We start from the raw sequence: 17,840 nt of genomic DNA on the forward strand, positions 1-17,840 counted from the left end.
AGCTTACGCATTTCCAGGGGCAGTTCATTCCACAGGGCTGGGGCTCCCACAGAGAAGACCCTCCCCCTGGGTGTTGCCAGCCGACATAACTTGGCTGATGGCACCCTGAGGAGACCCTCTCTGTGGGAGCGAACTGGCCGGTGGGAGGCTACTGGTGGCAGAAGACGGCCTCGAAGATATCCAGGTCCTATGCCATGGAGCGCTTTAAAGGTGGTGACCAACACCTTGAATTGCACCCGGAAGACCACTGGGAACCAGTGCAGCTCACGCAGGTGTCAAGTGGGCACAATGGGTTGCGCCCATAACCACCCGCGCGGCCGCATTCTGGACCAGCTGGAGCCTCCGAGTGCTCTTCAAGGGGAGCCCCATGTACAAAATGCACAACAAGGACTGCTATTGCTACGTTGTAAAATTGGACATGGACACACGGTAACCCGCTTCATGACCATCACGATTTACATCTGAAATTGCTAGGCTCAATAACGGTATTACATTGAGGATTACCTGCTCTCTACCTGGGGCTGCCCTTGAAGACCACTCGGAGGCTTCAGCTGGTACAGAATGCGGCCGCGCGGGTTGTGATGAGAGGGTCCCGATTCTCCCATATTACACCTCTCCTGCGCGATTTGCATTGGTTGCTGGTTGCCCTCCGGGTGAGATTCAAGGTGCTGGTGATTACCTATAAAGCCCTTCATGGCTTAGGCCCAGGATATTTGTCAGACCATCTGCAACCAGCAACAGCTCCCCATCGCCCGGTGTGTTCTCACAGGGAGGGCCTACTCAGGATGCCGTCAGCTAGACAATGTCGGCTGGCAATCCCCCTCTACTCCAGAAGTAGAGCTTTCTCTGTGGGGGTTCCCACCCTTTGGAATCAACTCCCCCTGGGGCTCAGGTTGGCCCCTGACCTTCGCACCTTCCGCCGCGAATTAAAAACATGGCTGTTCAAATTGCCCAGCCTGAACTGATGGGGTTTGGATTGTTTTAATATGTTTAATATGTGTTTAATATGTATTTTAACATGTTTTATCTGGCTTGATTTTAATTGTTGTGAGCCGCCCTGAGTCCTATGGAGATAGGGCGACATACAAATCAAATAAATAATAATAAAATAATAAATAATTACCTGTTTGCACCAATAACCAATCTATGGTTAGTCCAGAGGTGGTATTCAGCCAGTTCTGACCAGTTCTGGCAAACTGGTAGCAGAAATTTTGAGTAGTTCGGAGAACCGTCAAATACCACCTCTGGCTGGACCCACCCCTGATCTATTTGCTGCCTCCCGAGTCTCAGCTGATTGGCTGGGTCTTTTTTTGTTGCCCTGCACAGGAGAACGGAGCTGGAAAGCAGGTTAGCGGGGTGGAAGCAGTGGTCATTTTCAATTTTTTTTACTACTGGTTCTGTGGGTGTAGCTTGGTGGGCATGGCTTGGCTGGCATGGCAGGGGAAGGATACTGTAAAATCTCCTTTCCCTCCCCAATCCAGGGGAAGGTTATTGCAAAATCCCCATTTCCTCCTGATCAGCTGGGACTCAGGAGGCAGAGAATAGATGGGGGTGAGACCAGTCAGGGGTGATATTTACCAGTTCTCCGAACTACTCAAAATTTCCATTACCGGTTCTCCAGAACTGGTCAGAACCTGCTGAAACCCACCTCTGGTCGGGAGGGAATGGGGATTTTACAGCATCCTTCCCCTGGAGTGGGGTGGAAATGGAGATTTTGCAGTATCCTTCCCCTGCCACGCCCACCAAACCACGCCCACCAACCCACAGAAGCGGTAGTAAAAATTTTGAATCCCACCACTGGGTTTATTTATTTATTTATTTATTTATTTATTTATTTATTTATTTATTTATTATTCAAACTTCTATACCGCCCTTCTCCTTTCGGACTCAGGGCGGTGAACAGCCAAAATAAAAACATTTATACATAAAATTACAGTTAAAAATAGATTTAAAATAATTAAATAAATTCGGCCCGTAGTTTAAAACTTGTCAATTTAAAATCCATATCAAATTTTAAAACCAACCATAAAATCAAGACAGACCAGCTAACCGAAAAAAATAAGTTTTTAGGGCCCGACGAAAAGTCCGGCGGTCGAAGATCACTCGTATCTCTGGGGGTAGATCGTTCCAGAGGGTAGGTGCCACCACAGAGAAGGGTCTCCTCCTGGGGGTTGCCAGCCGGCATTGTCTGGCCGACGGCACCCTGAGGAGGCCCTCTCTGTGGGAGCGAACTGGCCGGTGGGAGGCTATTGGTGCAGAAGGCGGTCCTGTAAGTACCCCGGCCCTAAGCCATGGAGCGCTTTAAAGATGATCACCAATACCTTGAAGTGCACCCGGAAGTCCACCGGAAGCCAATGCAGCTCGTGCAGGAGAGGAGTCACATGGGAGCGCCCTGTCGCTCTCATAATCCCCTGCGCGGCCGCATTCTGCACCAGTTGGAGCCTCTGGGTGTACCCCAAGGGGAGCCCCATGTAGAGAGCGTTACAATAGTCCAGACGAGAGGTGACAAGTGCCTGAGTGACCGTGCGTAGGGAGTCCCGGTCCAGAAAGGGGCGCAACTGGCGTATCAGGCGAATCTGATAAAAAGCCCCCCTGGCCACGGCCATCATATGCCCTTCTAAAGACAGCCGTGCATCCAGGAAGATAACCAAGTTGCGGGCCCTTTCCGTGGGGGCCAATGATTCACCCCCAATAACCAGCGATGGCGTCAGCTGGCTATACCGGGACGCCGGCAGCCACAGCCACTCGGTCTTGGAAGAGTTGAGTCAAAGCCTGTTTCTCCCCAACAGGGTTAGCCCTGTTTCCCCGTGTCCTTTGGGCTCTGTCCTTACAGTGACAGAGCTGTCCTGCCTCCGAACGGAACGGCTTCCAGCCCAACTCTGGCAAAGGACAGAAATGCTGCAAAGGTAGTTTTGCAGTGATAGCGCAGGAACTATAAAACGGGCAGTTTCCTACTGGTGAAAAACGCTCACCTCCTCCCACCTCCTCTGTTTTCTTCCTTCCTGGTTAGAGATACCAGGCTGCAACAGCTCACCTCATTTCACTCTGCTCGCCTTCAAGATGGAAGATAAGGGAGGGGTTGGCAGGCTGCTCATCCTTGTTCCTCCTAAGAACTGTTGAGCATCATGATCGGCCATCCAGAGGATATTTTAGGGTTGATGCTGGAGATGCCCAGAATATAGACAAAATATGGGTGGAAGTTGAAGGCATCTCAATGAGCCAGCCATGTGCTGCAACTGCCAAAAAAGCCAATACAGTTCTAGGCTGCATAAACAGAGGGATAGAATCAAGACCACATGAAGGGTTAATACCACTTTATAATGCCTTGGTAAGGCCACACTTGGAATACTGCATTCAGTTTTGGTCACCACGATGTATAAAAGCTGTTGAGACTCTAGAAAGAGTGCAGAGAAGAGTAACAAAGATGATTAGGGGACAGGAGGCTAAAATATAAAGACCGGTTGCTGGAACTGGGTATGTCTAGTTTAATGAAAAGAAGGACCAGGGGAGACATGATAGCAGTGTTCCAATATTTGAGGGACTGCCACAAAGAAGAGGGAGTCAAGCTATTCTCCAAAGCACCTGAGGGCAGGACAAGAAGCAATGGGTGGGAACTAATCAAGGAGAGAAGCAATCTAGAACTAAGAAGAAATTTCCTGAGAGTTAGAACAATCATTCAGTTGAACAACTTGCCTCCAGAAGTTGTAAATGTTCCAACACTGGAAGTTTTTAAGAAGAGATTGGATAACCATTTTTTAAAAATTTGATTTATATGCCGCCCTTCTCTGGAGACTCAGGGTGGCTTACAATGTGCTCAGCAATAGCCTTCATCCTTTTTTGTATATTTATACAAAGTCAGTTTATTGCCCCCACAAACTGGGTCCTCAATTTACCTACCTTAGAAAGGATGGAAGGCTGAGTCAACCTTGAGCCTTCGTGAGATTCGAACCTGCAGTAATTGCAGGCAGCTGGTCTTAATAACCAGCTTAATAACAGGGTGCCTTAGACCACTGTACTACCAAGGCTCAGACCATTTGTCTGAAGTGCTGTAGGGCTTCCTGCCTGAGCAGGGGGTTGGACTAGAAGACCTCCAAGGTCCCTTCGAACTCTGTTATTATTCTATTTATTCAATGAGCTTTTGTGTCTATGGTGTAGGCAAGCAGGCTATTAAAGAAAGTTAAAACATGGAAGGAGGGGTAAGACAGAAACCAGGTGTATCCTACCTCCCAGGTTTCAGGAGTTCAAGATCAAAACCTCCTTTTTATTGGTTTCTTTATCTAGATGTCTGGCTGGTTGAAGCATCTGGACCATGTATGAGGATGCATTTTTAAAGGATCTGGGACAGGGCTTCAAATGATCTAACTGGGACTTTAGAATTTTAGAGTTGAGAAGAAGAACATTTTTACTGTTTTCCTCCAGGCTACTCCTTTTCTTTACAAGACGGATAAAAATAATCTGCATTTTTGTTGAACTTTGTCGAAATGGAAAGGACTGCAGGTAGCTCTTGACAAATTAAGAGCAGAATTTTAGACTCTAAGCAAGGAGGTTGTGTTAAGTAAGATGCCTGATTTTATGACCTTTGGTGTGCCACCGTTGTTAAGTGAATCCCTGCAGTTGTGAAATGGCTCATGAGGTCATTAAGCAAATCTGACTTCCCCGCATTGAACCTTTGCTTATCAGAAGCTAGCGGGGAAGGTTGCAAATAAAGATTGCGTAATCCCCATAATGCGACAAGTGTTATAAATGCGTGTCCGTTGCCCAAATTTTGATCATGTGATCATGGGGAAATGTTGCGACACTTGCAAGTCACTTTTTTGCAGTGCTATCGCAATGTCAGACAGTTGCTAAATGAATTGTTCTAAGTGAAGGACTACCTGTATGTTCTCTTACTTTATATTATTGTCTGTCTGTCCGTCTGTCTGTCTAGAAACTGAGACATGGAGCATAACTTTATTTTATTTTTTTTTTGGAATTTTTTTTTTTATTTTTAAACAAAACTTAAAACATAAAGCAATTATCATCCATTACAATTACAGAAAGTGTATTGATCGGTTACAAATCTTTTGTGCTTAATCCTCTATCCAACATTTTCTTATTTAACAGTTTATTACATTATTATTACATTATTATTCTCATTTACCAATTATTTAACAGTAAATTGTCCTCTATAAGAGGGGAAAAAAACCCTTTATATGTTTTATTATCTTATCCATTTCATATTTCATATTTCATTTCCATTCTTTCTTGTCTAACCATTGATAAAATAAATCCCATATCAAATAATATTGTTTATCTTCTTGTTCCCTAATTTCAAATGTCAATTTACTCATTTCAGCACACTCTAAAATTTTCTTGAAAATGTCGTCATCCGTGGGTATCTTCTCACCTTTCCAGTTTCTAGCAAATACAATTCTAGCCGCCATTAAAATATTCACAATTAAATATCTCATTTCTCTATTGTATATTTCTGGTAAAATCCCCAATAAAAATATCTCTGGTTTAAAGTCAATATGTTTCTTTGTCATTTTTTCCAACCATTTGTGGATTTTAATGGAGCATAACTTTATATCGCAAACTGTAACCAAGCTTTGGAAGAGATTAAATGAATAGACAGATAGAGAGAGAGGGAGAGAGGGAGATAGAGAAAGAGAGAGAGAGAGAGAGAAGTAAAGAGACAGAGATCACTCTAGAGTGGATAGTCACTTGTTTGAAATGGTAGAGGTCAATGATGGCTAACCTTTTTGCCGTCGCGTGCCAAAAGCAGGAGAAGCATGGGGGGGAGGGTCGTGCACATGCGTGCCCATACCCATAATTCAATGTGCCCCGCCCCCTCCATGCATGTGCGCACGACCCCCCCCACGCTCCCCACGCTTTTGGCATGTGATGGCACGGCGGGCCCGGTAGGCCCGTTTTTCACCCTCCCCAGGCTCCAGAGGCTTTCTAGGAGCCTGGGGAGGATGAAAACGGCCTTCCCCAACCCCCCAGAGGCACTCCGGAGGCCGGAAACGCCCCGTTTGCCAACTTCCGGTGAGACCGGAAGGCCTGAAAATCAGCTGGCTGGCACATGCATGCGCACTGGAGCTGACCTAGAGCAACGCTCGCATGCCCACCAATATGGTTCCGCGTTCCACCTGTGGCACACATGCCATAGGTTCGCCATCATGGGTATAGGTACTATAGGATCTCCTGCTTGAGCAGGGGGCTGTACTAGAAGACCTCCAAGGTTCCTTCCAGCTCTATTCAGATTCTTACATTCATAGATAGAGAGATAGAGATAGAGCAATACAGATAATCTCTCTATTTCTCTATCCACTATCTCTCTATCTTTGTATCTCTATCTCCATATCTATCCATCTTCTAATCTCTTTCAAAGCTTGGTTACAGTTTGCAGTATAAAGCTAGGCTCCATGTCTTACTCAAACGAATGGAACTGAAGGGACGACGGGAAAGAAAACACTGAAGAGCCTTTTGATAGTTATCAACCAATAAGAGCCTTGGTACTACAGTGGTTTAAAGCACCCTGTTATTAACACAGCTGCCTGCAATTTACTGCTGGTTCAAATCTCTCCAAGGCTCAAGGTTGACTCAGCCTTCCATCCTTTCTAAGGTAGGTTAAATGAGGACCCAGTTTGTGGGGGCAATAAGCTGACTTTGTATAAATATACAAAAGTATGAAGGCTATTGCTTAACGCACTGTAAGCCGCCCTGAGTCTCCAGAGAAGGGCGGCATATAAATCAAATTTAAAAAAAAAAAAAAAAAAAAAAGTAGTTTGCACATCTCTGATTCTCCTAAAACCTTCAGAGAAGCTTTTCCCTGAATTTCCTCAGTTTCAGAGGCTTTGCCCTTGCTAATAGACTCATCCTGGGATGCAGTGAGTGTGGCGTTCTGGGGATGTTCATTTTTTTTGGCCAGTGGCAGAGTTGTGTATGTGCTTCCTTTTGGTTCAGAAATGGTAGAATACAATATCGGTTGAATACAATTGGTTAATAATGGCCTTGAATGGTTTTTCTAAAGTACTACAATCTTCTTCTTCTTCTTCTTCTTCTTCTTCTTCTTCTTCTTCTTCTTCTTCTTCTTCTTCTTCTTCTTCTTCTCCTCCTCCTCCTCCTCCTCCTCCTCCTCCTCCTCCTCCTCCTCCTCCTCCTCCTCCTCCTCCTTCTTCTTCTTCTTCTTCTTCTTCTTCTTCTTCTTCTCCTCCTCCTTCTCCTCCTCCTTCTCTTTCTCCTTCTCCTTCTCCTTCTCTTCCTCCTCCTCCTCCTCCTCCTCCTCCTCCTCCTCCTCCTCTTCCTCCTTTCTTCTTCTTCCTCCTCCTCCTCCTCCTTCTTCTTCTTCTCCTCCTTCTCCTCTCTCCTCCTTCCCCCCAATGATCCAGGTTATCTCTACTTTTGGAAATACCTCCATAACCTAAGGAAGTGGAATGCATTTTAAGAGCTGTGACCTTTTGAGGGAGCAGTAACTTATCAGTCCCTGGGATGGTGTGCTCGGGAGGAAACTGTTTACAAAAGCCCAATCTTTATTGGGCTTTTAGTGAAATGTGAAAGAGGCAAAGCAAGATCAGAAAATGTGATCCACACATTTCTTTCTCTTTCTCTTTTTCTCTTCCTCTTGGGGAAAGAAAAAGAAGCAAAGAGACAGAAGAAACTAAAATTACCCTGATTTTTCTGACCACTTTAAAGTAAGGCTAACTTCCCCCTCTTTGCAAGTTCCTAGCCCTCAAAATAAATTTCTAGGAAGAAGGAGATGTGGAAGAAAGAGATCAGGAATTGCCTAGAGTCTCAGTTTTCTGAGAGTAATCTTTCAACATGGTCTCCTGATTTTTAAGGAGGCTGGGTGGCAGAGCAGTGCAACCTTGGAAAATGTAAACTCTGGAACATCTGGAAGGGTTCCAAATTCACAACATGGCCTGTGTTAACCAGCACTGCTGCCCACCTAGCGATAACTTTTCCTTTTTCTTTAACTTTGCCGGTATCATTTTGAACCTTGATTTTTCAAAGCTCAACAATGCCCAGAGAATCGAGGACTTTAGAATAGAATAATAGAGTTGGAAGGGACCTTGGAGGTCTTCTAGTCCAACCCCCTGCTTAGGCAGGAAACCCTACACCACTTCAGACAAATGGTTATCCAATCTCTTTTTAAAAACTTCCAGTGTTGGAACATTTACAACTTCTGCAGGCAAGTTGTTCCGCTGATTAATTCTTCTAAATGTTAGAAAATTTCTTCTTAGTTCTAAGTTACTTCTCTCCTTGATTATTTATTATTATTTTATTTTATTATTGCGATTTATATGCCGCCTTTCTCCCGAGGGACTCAGGGCTGCTTACAAAAATGACAATTTCCAATACAAATCACAATAAAATTAAAATCAACAGCCCAATTAAAACAATTTAAAATTATAACAACATACACCCAAAACGGATCAGTTGAGTTGACGAAAGAGCCACGTCTTCAGCTCGCGACGGAAGGAAAGGAGGTCCTTTCCTTCCGTCTCCAATGGGTGGAGATTAGTCTCCACCCATTGCTTCTTGTCCTGCCCTCAGGTGCTTTGGAGAATAGCTTCACTCCCTCTTCTTTGTGGCAGCCCCTGAGATATTGGAACACTGCTATCATGTCTCCCCTAGTCCTTGTTTTCATTAAACTAGACAAACCCAGTTCCTGCAACCGCTCTTCATATGTTTTAGCCTCCAGTCCCCTAATCATTTTTGTTGCTCTTCTCTGCACTCTTTCTAGAGTCTCCACATCTTTTTTTACATCGTGGCGACCAAAACTGAATGCAGTATTCCAAGTGTGGCCTTACAAAGGCATTATAAAGTGGTATTAACCCTTCACATGATCTTGATTCTATCCCTCTGTTTATGCAGCCCAGAACTGTGTTGGCTTTTTTGGCAGCTGCTGCAACACGGCTGGCTCATATTTAAGTGGTTGTGCATTAGGACTTCAATAGCCTCCAAGCCACTTTTTTGCAGTACTTAAACCCTTTTCCACTTACAGAGGCTGAACATCCATGATTTCTGTTCTTTTCTGGCACAAAAACACAAAAGATGAGATAAACTTTTTTTTTTTTAAATTGCAGACCATGAGAGTTAGGAAGCGGTGGGACAACTGGTCTCCTGGGGATATGAGGTTCCATCATGGATGGTTGGACAACTATTTGCCTGGGATGGTCTGAAGGTTTTGTTATCTTTTAGGTATCATTAGGTATCTGAATGTTCAACAGTGTATCCAAAGCAACATGGTTAAGTTGGAATATTGTATGTCAGAAGATAATATTGCTGATAATTTTACCAAAGCGCAAGGTGCTATCAAACATAAAACGTGTTGTGAAAGCTATGGATTAAGAATCTAAACTGTATATATTGACCTGTCCAAAGGGGAGAATGTTAGGATATGGTTTGAGCCTAACAAGTTGTCCAGGCAATATATGTGTTCTGTAACTTTAATATGAATATGTATTGTGTGACTTTAAACTTTTCCTGCTGATTCATTATAATGCTGAGTCATGCTGTAATTAGATAATCACTGGTTGTGAACGTATTTAAGAAAGGTACTGTAACATATTCAGTTGATGATATGCTACCATAGTGTGTGGAGTTGCTATCATTGTGCTATCATCGTTGGATGGATCTGCTATCATTGTGGTTTGTGAACCAGAGTGAGTTTGTTATTCTAACCAACTACTGTTTGTGTGGTAAGAGGATATCTGTATCACTGGACCAATTTAACTGGCAAAGACTTGAATTGATTTAAAGACTATGAGATTGTTTTTTCACTATAAAGTAAACTTTTGATAAACCAGTTTGCACATCTCTTATTCATTGCTCTCAGCAACGTTTCTCTGTGCTCTACACTCTGCTGGTTGGTAACACAACAACAATATCCTTAACATCTTTCAAAGGATCTACCAATTTTTTCCCCACCCCTATGATTCTGTCTCAACCTCTCCCTGACTAATTCTCACAGAAATGTACAAAAGTTTCCAGAAAATTCTAACTTGCCCAAGTAAGACTTGAACCCGTCCACAGTGTATTGTTGCCCAGTTCACAACAGTGCTTCTTGCTCTGTCACCTTAAAAACAGTCTGTGGATGTCAAGACAAACAAACTGGATGCAGGGGGAGAGCTTTTAACAAGGGAACGGATCTGCTATGGAGTCCTTGATTCCCTCTGAACTTGGTTGTTTGGTTGCAGACGTTTCATTATCTGATTAGGTAACGCCATCAGTGTTAGTGAGTGTGGGGTTTCCTTTCTTTCGCCCTGTCAGTGTTACTGGAGTGTGGTTTTTCTCCTTAGTCATTCCTTGATTGGGGTTTGGTTAATGAAGAGGATGTATTCTGTTTGGACCAGTGCTTAGGACCAGGTCCTAAGTGCTCCATGGCTTAGGACCTGGTTATCTACAGGACCGCATTCTGCTACCGATTGCCTCCCACCGACCAGTACGCTCCCACAGAGAGGGCCTCCTCAGGGTGCCGTCGGCCAAACAATGTAGGCATGCGACCCCCAGGGGGAGAGCCTTCTCTGTGGGGGCCCCAGCCCTATGGAATGAATTGCCTCTGGACATACGAAGGATCCCCAACCTCCGCGCCTTCCATCGTGCTCTGAAGACCCTATTATTCCAGCAAGCTGGTCTGACGGAATAAAGGATTTTAATTGGGTTTTGATAGGGGTTTTAAATAATAATTTTAGCTGGGTGTTTTAAAATTGACCAGTGATTGAATTATTTTAATAAGTTTTTTAATTTTTTTGTCTTGTATACTGTTTTTACCATGGCTGTTCACCGCCCTGAGTCCTTCGGGAGAAGGGCGGTATATAAATATAATAAAAGTAAAAGTAAAAGTAAAGTTTCCTTCTTAACTTTTTGTTGTCTCTTTAGACCGGTGTGTAAATGCTGCTTACCTCTGTGTCCCATTGATGGTCAATTTGTCTGAATGCCAAACTTCCAGGAATTCCCTCGCATTTTTTTAAATTGGCTTCATCTAGGATACCCAGTTGTGAGTTCTAGTTCTGGCTTAGGCATGGAAGCTGGTGGGTGACTTTTGAGCCAGTTACTCTCTCTCAGCCCAACTCACCTCACAGGGTTGTTTTTGTGGGGGAAATAGGAGGAGGAAAGAATATTACGTATGTTCGCCTCCTTGTGCTATTTAAAAAGTAATAAAGCCAGGATAAAAATCCAATAAACAAACAAACAAATACATAAGAATATAACCTTAAACTTCTTACATGGCTGCTCTGCCTTTTGCTTTGAGTAGCTGTATAATTATCTTTTCTGAACTCCATTACTTGGACCCATTGAATTCTTTATTTTAAGTATATTATGGGGGGAAACTCTCTAACGTTATCCCTTACAGTTCTAATCTAGCTATCAAGGTAATGAGCAGCTGTGGGTTTATGAATAGGCTGCATCATTCCCAACAAACAAGTGATTGTCATTTATTTGTCTGAAACTTGACACACCTGTTTTGCAGCAGCGTTAGATCTGGGTAGATTTTGGATTAGAGTCTGGGAGACTAATAGAAAACCCCAGGGCTATTGACTACCCTGGAACATAAGAAGGGGGAAGGGAAATGGTGAACCACTTCCATATTGGCATTAAGGAAACAACATAGATGTATCTTGTCATAACCAGAAATGGAGCTTACCTCAAGGAAGACTTTTATTCCATGTTGTAGAGGTTGATCGCTATTGCAGCATTTGCAACTGTAGACATTAAAATCGTAAAAGAAGTCCCTCCTCCTGGACCCCGCGAGCCAGAACAATCAGACTGACAGAACCAACAGCCTGTCTTTTCTCCTGGCACTAATGTGATGGGCCAATCCCAGTGGGATGAGATAGTCCCTCAAGTAGACCCATGCCATGGAAGGCTTGAACGGCGATCCCCAACATCTTGAATTGCACTCAGAAGCAGACTGGCAGCCAATGCAGCTTGCGGAACAGTGGTGTTACAAGGGCCATTCTCGGGGCATGCAAAACCCACACCGCCACACTCTGCACCAGCTGTAGCTTCTGGATCAGGGTTGAAATGCTACCGGTTCAGATCAGTTCGTCTGAACTGGTAGTAAAAAAATGCTACTGGTTTGCTGAACCGGTAGTAAAAAAATGTAAAAAAAAAAAAGTTCCGATGATCAGCTGAGTGATGCACGATCGTTGGAACTTTTTTTTTTTTTTTTTACTTTTTAAGCATTTTTTTTTACTACCGGTTTGGGTGAATAGGTAGTAAAAAATGCTTTAAAAAAGTAAAAAAAAAAGGCTCGGAAAATAGCGCGGCACAGCTGTGATTGAGCCTTTTTTTTAAAAAAAAATACTACCTATTCGCCCGAACTGGTAGTAAAAAAGTGCTTTAAAAAGGTAAAAAAAAAGGTTCCCCCTCCGCTGTTCTACTTACCTTCCCAAGCCTCCTTTCGATGTGTATTGTGCATGCACGCACAGCACATGTTTGGTGCCAACTGCGCATGCACACGCAAAGCATGCACTTGGCATGCAGCGCACATGCGCAACCAGGGAACCGGTAGCAAACCGGTTCAGATTTCACCATTGTTCTGGATGCTCTTCAAGGATAGCCCCATGTACAGTGCATTACAATAGTCCAACCCAGGGGTGAAATGCTCCCAGTTCGGACCGGATCGCCTGATCCGGTAGCTATGGCAGCGGGTGGTTCGGAGAACCGGTAGCAAAATTCCCTGCGCCCCCTCCCGCCCAGCTGAGCTGCATGATCATCAGAGGCTTTTTTTTTTTACTTTTAAAAGCATTTTTTCTACAACCTCTTCCGATGAAAACATGATTTTAAAAGTAAAAAAAAAAGCCTCTGATGATCGCGCGGCTCAGCTGGGATCGTCAGAGGTTTTTCAAAGCATTTTTTTCTGCAACCTCTTGGCTGAAGAGGTGGTAAAAAAAATGGTTTGAAAAGTCTCTGACGATCCCAGCTGAGTTGCCTGATCGGCAGAGAGGCATTTCAAAGCATTTTTAAAAAAGCCTCTCTGACGATCCCAGTTGAGTTGCCTGGTCGGCAGAGGCTTTTCAAAGCATTAGAAAAAATGCTTTGAAAAGTAAAAAAAAAAAAAAAAGTTGGCCATGCCCATCCAGTCACATTACCCACCACCATCACCAAGCCACGCTCACAGAACCGGTAGTAACAAATTTTACATTTCATCCCTGGTCCAACCGCAAGATGACCAGGGACAAAATGACTTAGCACAGGGAATCCTGTTTTAAAGGAATGTCTGTGCCATCTGGTACTGCATACACCTCTTTTCTGGCTTCAAATTTCTTCCTGTCCTGGTGAGAAGTGAAAATCAATGTCCATTTGTGCTTTCCGCATGTCAGATAGACGAGGATGGAGCTTAAGACTTCTGAATATTAGTCTGAAATCAGAGCTGAATCCGATCAACTTGTCTTCCTATTGGATGCGATTGATTCCCAGATATGAACAGACATCATAATCCTAAATTGTGTATTGAATCCCCCAAAGACAGTCTAACACCAGATAGCAGCGATGTCAACATTGCTAAAAGAAGCTATCAGAACATACTTTGCTGATCTACCCAAAAAGGTACAATATTATGAAATTAGAGCCATGTGCAGTTGAAATCAACATTGGTTTTTTTTTCCAGCTCATTGCCCTTTCTTTGAAAAGGCTTTCTAGACAGAATCAAGCATTATGTACAATAATTCAGCCACTTTGTGCCAAACGGCCTTTAATCTCTCTTATATTTTCCACTAACAACGGTGTTTCCTTAATGCATGTGGCAATCCACTAGCGTTTTATTTCAAGTATGCATCCTCCAAATATTTCTCAGACACAAATAAGCACGAATAATTGTCAGCAAAGGAGTGCATGCAGAAATATTGAGAAATTCAAATTAGAAGAAGGAATTAAAATACTGGAAAATGGAAGCCTTTTTCTATCATGGATAAAAGAGCCGTGGTGGCGCAGTGGTTAGAATGCAGTATTGCAGGCTAATTCTGCCGACTGCCAGCAGTTCGATTCTCACCGGCTCAAGGCTGACTCAGCCTTCCATCCGTCCGAGATTGGTAAAATGAGGACCCAGATTGTTGGGGGCAATATGCTTAGAGAGGACTGTAAAGCACAATGAAGTGGAATATGAGCGTAAGTTTTATTGCTGTTGCTAAAAATCACTGTTTTAATGTTTTAATCAGTGATCACTTAAATCACTGCTATGATTTTGACAGGCGCAAAGGATCAGGACTATACATTAAGTTGCAGTTCAAAGATTTATTGTTCAAGCCTATACACAAGAATCTAGTCAATTAATGTTCAATACTAAATTGGTGTCAGATAAGGGTCAATGGAATTCAAAGGGGTTGGGCTTGGACCATTTGTGGCAACGTAAAGATGCTAAACTGATGACATGCTTAACTCCTCCCCCCAGCTCTGTTTGCTTTTCTCCTAGATATTTTCTGCCTCTGCCATCTAGTAAGTGTCTGCCTTGGCTGCATCCTGAAATATCCCAAACTTTCCTGCAGACGAATTGCTAACTACTAAACCAAAAGACTTAGTAGCCCTAGAAGAAGAAGAAGGAGAAGAAAAAGAAAAACAGAAGTCAATTTCATATAAATCTAGATCATGCGGCACAGCTGTTTCACCCCCTCGCTGTTCTACTTACCTTCTTAAGCTTCCTTTTTCTATGCGAAGCACGCATTTTGCATTTTGCTGCACACACATGCAGCGTGTGTTTGGTGCGCACTGTGCATGCATGTGTGCAGCGTGGCAAAACTCTGGCAAACCTCACACGATTTCACCACTGATTGATAATGATCAGTGGAACAAGTTGCCTCCAGAAGTTGTGAATGCTCCAACACTGAAAGTTTTTACGAAAAGATTGGATAACCATTTGTCTGAAATGGTAGAGGGTTTCCTGCCTGACCAGGGGGTTGGACCAGGGGTGAAATGCTACCGGTTCGGACAGGTTCGGATGAACCAATAGTGATGGCAGTGGGTAGTTCGGAGAACCGGTAGCGATGGCAGTGCGAGGCTCTGCCTACCTGCCAGGTTGTCGTTACAACCAGGAAGTAACCTGTTTTTTACCCTCTGCGCATGCGCAGAAGGGTTTGTGCATGCATAGAGAGTCCGCACACGGCACACGCACGTCCAAACCGGTGGGGAAGGTCCAACCCCTGTGTTCTGTTCTGTTCTATTCTATTCTATTCTATTCTATTCTATTCTATTCTATTCTATTCTATTCTACTCTACTCTACTCTACTCTACTCTACTCTACCCTACCCTACCCTACCCTACCCTGTTCTGTTCTGTTCTGTTCTGTTCTATTCTATTCTACCCTACCCTACCCTACCCTACCCTACCCTACCCTACCCTACCCTACCCTACCCTACTCTGTTCTGTTCTGTTCTGTTCTCTTCATTTTGTATGTATACCCATGAGATTTCCTAATTACTTTGAACAGTCTTACTGGACTCCTCACCTCTAAAATTGCCAGCGGGAAACCCACTTTCCTACCGTATTTTGCCTAGTGCTATTCTGAGGAAAAATGCACTCCTTGGTTCCTTTTCCTGTTTATACAGTCCAGGGTCATTTCAAATAATGAAATAGACCATAGTGGATAATTCTACCTAGGTCTCGTAAAGTTATTAATGAAGCACAGCTGCTTTTAAACAGGGAGCAACCTGACTTCCTTTCTTTAATCAGCATCTTTTAAATGGAAGAAGCCAATAACATCCTTTGTCCGTTTTCACGTCGAAAGAGTCACACCGCATCCTTTCACGGAGAGTCAGACCTATTAATCATGCAGATATTAGCCAGCTTCAGGGAGGCCCTCTTTTTTTAAAAATTAAAAAAAAAAAATAGAGATATTAAGGTGGAGAGAAAATGCTTTTGTGGCAGATAATGAGAATTGCAGACGAGGAAGTCTTGTGTCAGTGTGATTAATTCTAGGTTTCAATAAAATATTCATGAGAGGAAATGAGAATTATTGCCAAATCAAATGGCTGTGAGTTTGTGGGTCCATGCCTCCCTCCCTCTCCCTCTCTCTTTCTCTCTCTCTCTCGTGTGTGTGTGTGTTGGAGAATCTGCCTACAAAATAGGTTGGTCATCCCTTGGCCCCAGGGGTGAAATCCAGCAGGTTCTGACAGGTTCTGGAGAACCGGTAGCAGAATTTTTGAGCAGTTTGGAGAACCGGTAGTGGAAATTTTGAGTAGTTCAGAGAACCGGCAAATACCACCTCTGGCTGGCCCCAGAGTGGGGAGGGAATGGAGATTTTGCAATATCCTTCCCCTGCCATGCCCACCAAGCCACGCCCACAGAACCTGTAGTAAAAAAAATTTGGATTTCATCACTGCTTGGTCCTCTTTGTATTTATTTCCAAAAAGATATTTCAAAAATAATGATGATGATGATCTATAAAGGGGTTTTGGTGCTTTCTGAGCTTGGTTGTTTTCTGGCAGATGTTTCTGCAAATGTCTGTTGATACTACCTAGTTTGGGTAATGAAACATCTGCCAGAAAACAACCAAGCTCATAGAGCACCAACCCTGAGCTACTAATATTCTCCTTTATTGATAAGGATATATGCCATCCAGGGGTGGGCTTCAAATATTTTAGCAAGGGGTTCTCTGCCCGGTTGCTGGTGGGCGTGGCCATGGTGGGCATGGCCTAGTCAGCTTTGTGCACCACAGTGCGGGGAGGGGGGTGTTTTTGCCCTCCCCGGGCTCTAGAGGCTTTCCTTGAGCCTCCTGGAGGGCAAAAATAGCCTCCCCAGGCTCCAGAGGCCCGGCCTTCCCAAACTTCCGGTAGGCCCATTTTTCACCCTCCCTGAGCCTCCATGCACACCTTGCATTTACCTGCATCCAAAACAGGCCGCTCCTAGGAGGAGCGTGGCGGGGTGGGCGGGGCTGAACTGCACAGAATCTTAGCTAGAGGTTCTCCCGAACCCCTGCGAACCCCCAGCAGCCCACTTCTGATGCCATCCCCATTCAAACATCTCAGAAGAGCTTCCAGCCTTCGTTTAGAATTCTGTACAGTATTTTGTTGCAATTTTAGTTCCACAGCAACTGGTGGAGAGTAGAATAAGGCCATCTAAAGAGATTTGTGGTGGGTCATTCTCAGCTGGGATGAGAAATCCATAGCTCAGGAGCTCCATGGGTCTCTCAATATCCATTTAGCATCTTTTAGCAAAGCCCTTGACAAGGAGAAGACAGGACAAGAAGCAATGGGTGAAAACTAATCAAGGAGAGAAGCAACCTAGAACTAAGGAGGACTTTCCTGAGAGTGAGAACAATTAATCAGTGGAACAACTTGTCTCCAGAAGTTGTGGGTGCTCCAACACTGCAGGTTTTAAAGAAGAGATTGGACAACCATTTGCCTGAAATGGTACAGGATTTTCTGTCTCAGCAGAGCTTTGGACTAAAAGACCTCCAGGTCCCTTCCAACTCTGTTAATCTGAGGAGTTAAAGTATTGACAAATTTGACAGAGAAGTTCCTTAAGTCTTCAGCAGAAGCATTTCATTTGCCTCCTGAAGCCCACTGATGTTCAATCTTCATTGTGGCCTTGAATAATGGCATCTAGAGGGAAGGGCGTCCTACATGGCAGGAGGACAGCTACAATGTCCTGATTGAAGGCCTACTCCTGTTTAATGTGCATTGCATGTAAATTGGTGAGGGTGTGATTGTACCACCGCAGCTAATATTTTTATTTGGCGCTCCCATGTAACACCTCTCCTGCGCGAGCTGCACTGGCTCCCGGTGGTCTTCCGGGTGTGCTTCAAGGTTTTGGTTACCACCTTTAAAGCGCTCCATGGCTTAGGACCTGGTTATCTACGGGACCGCCTACTACCACCAATAGCCTCCCACCGGCCAGTACGCTCTCATAGAGAGGGG

This window comes from Pantherophis guttatus, chromosome 3 (assembly GCF_059756535.1).
Source record: "Pantherophis guttatus breed Tessera chromosome 3, ASM5975653v1, whole genome shotgun sequence".
NCBI classification, from domain to species: domain Eukaryota; kingdom Metazoa; phylum Chordata; class Lepidosauria; order Squamata; family Colubridae; genus Pantherophis; species Pantherophis guttatus.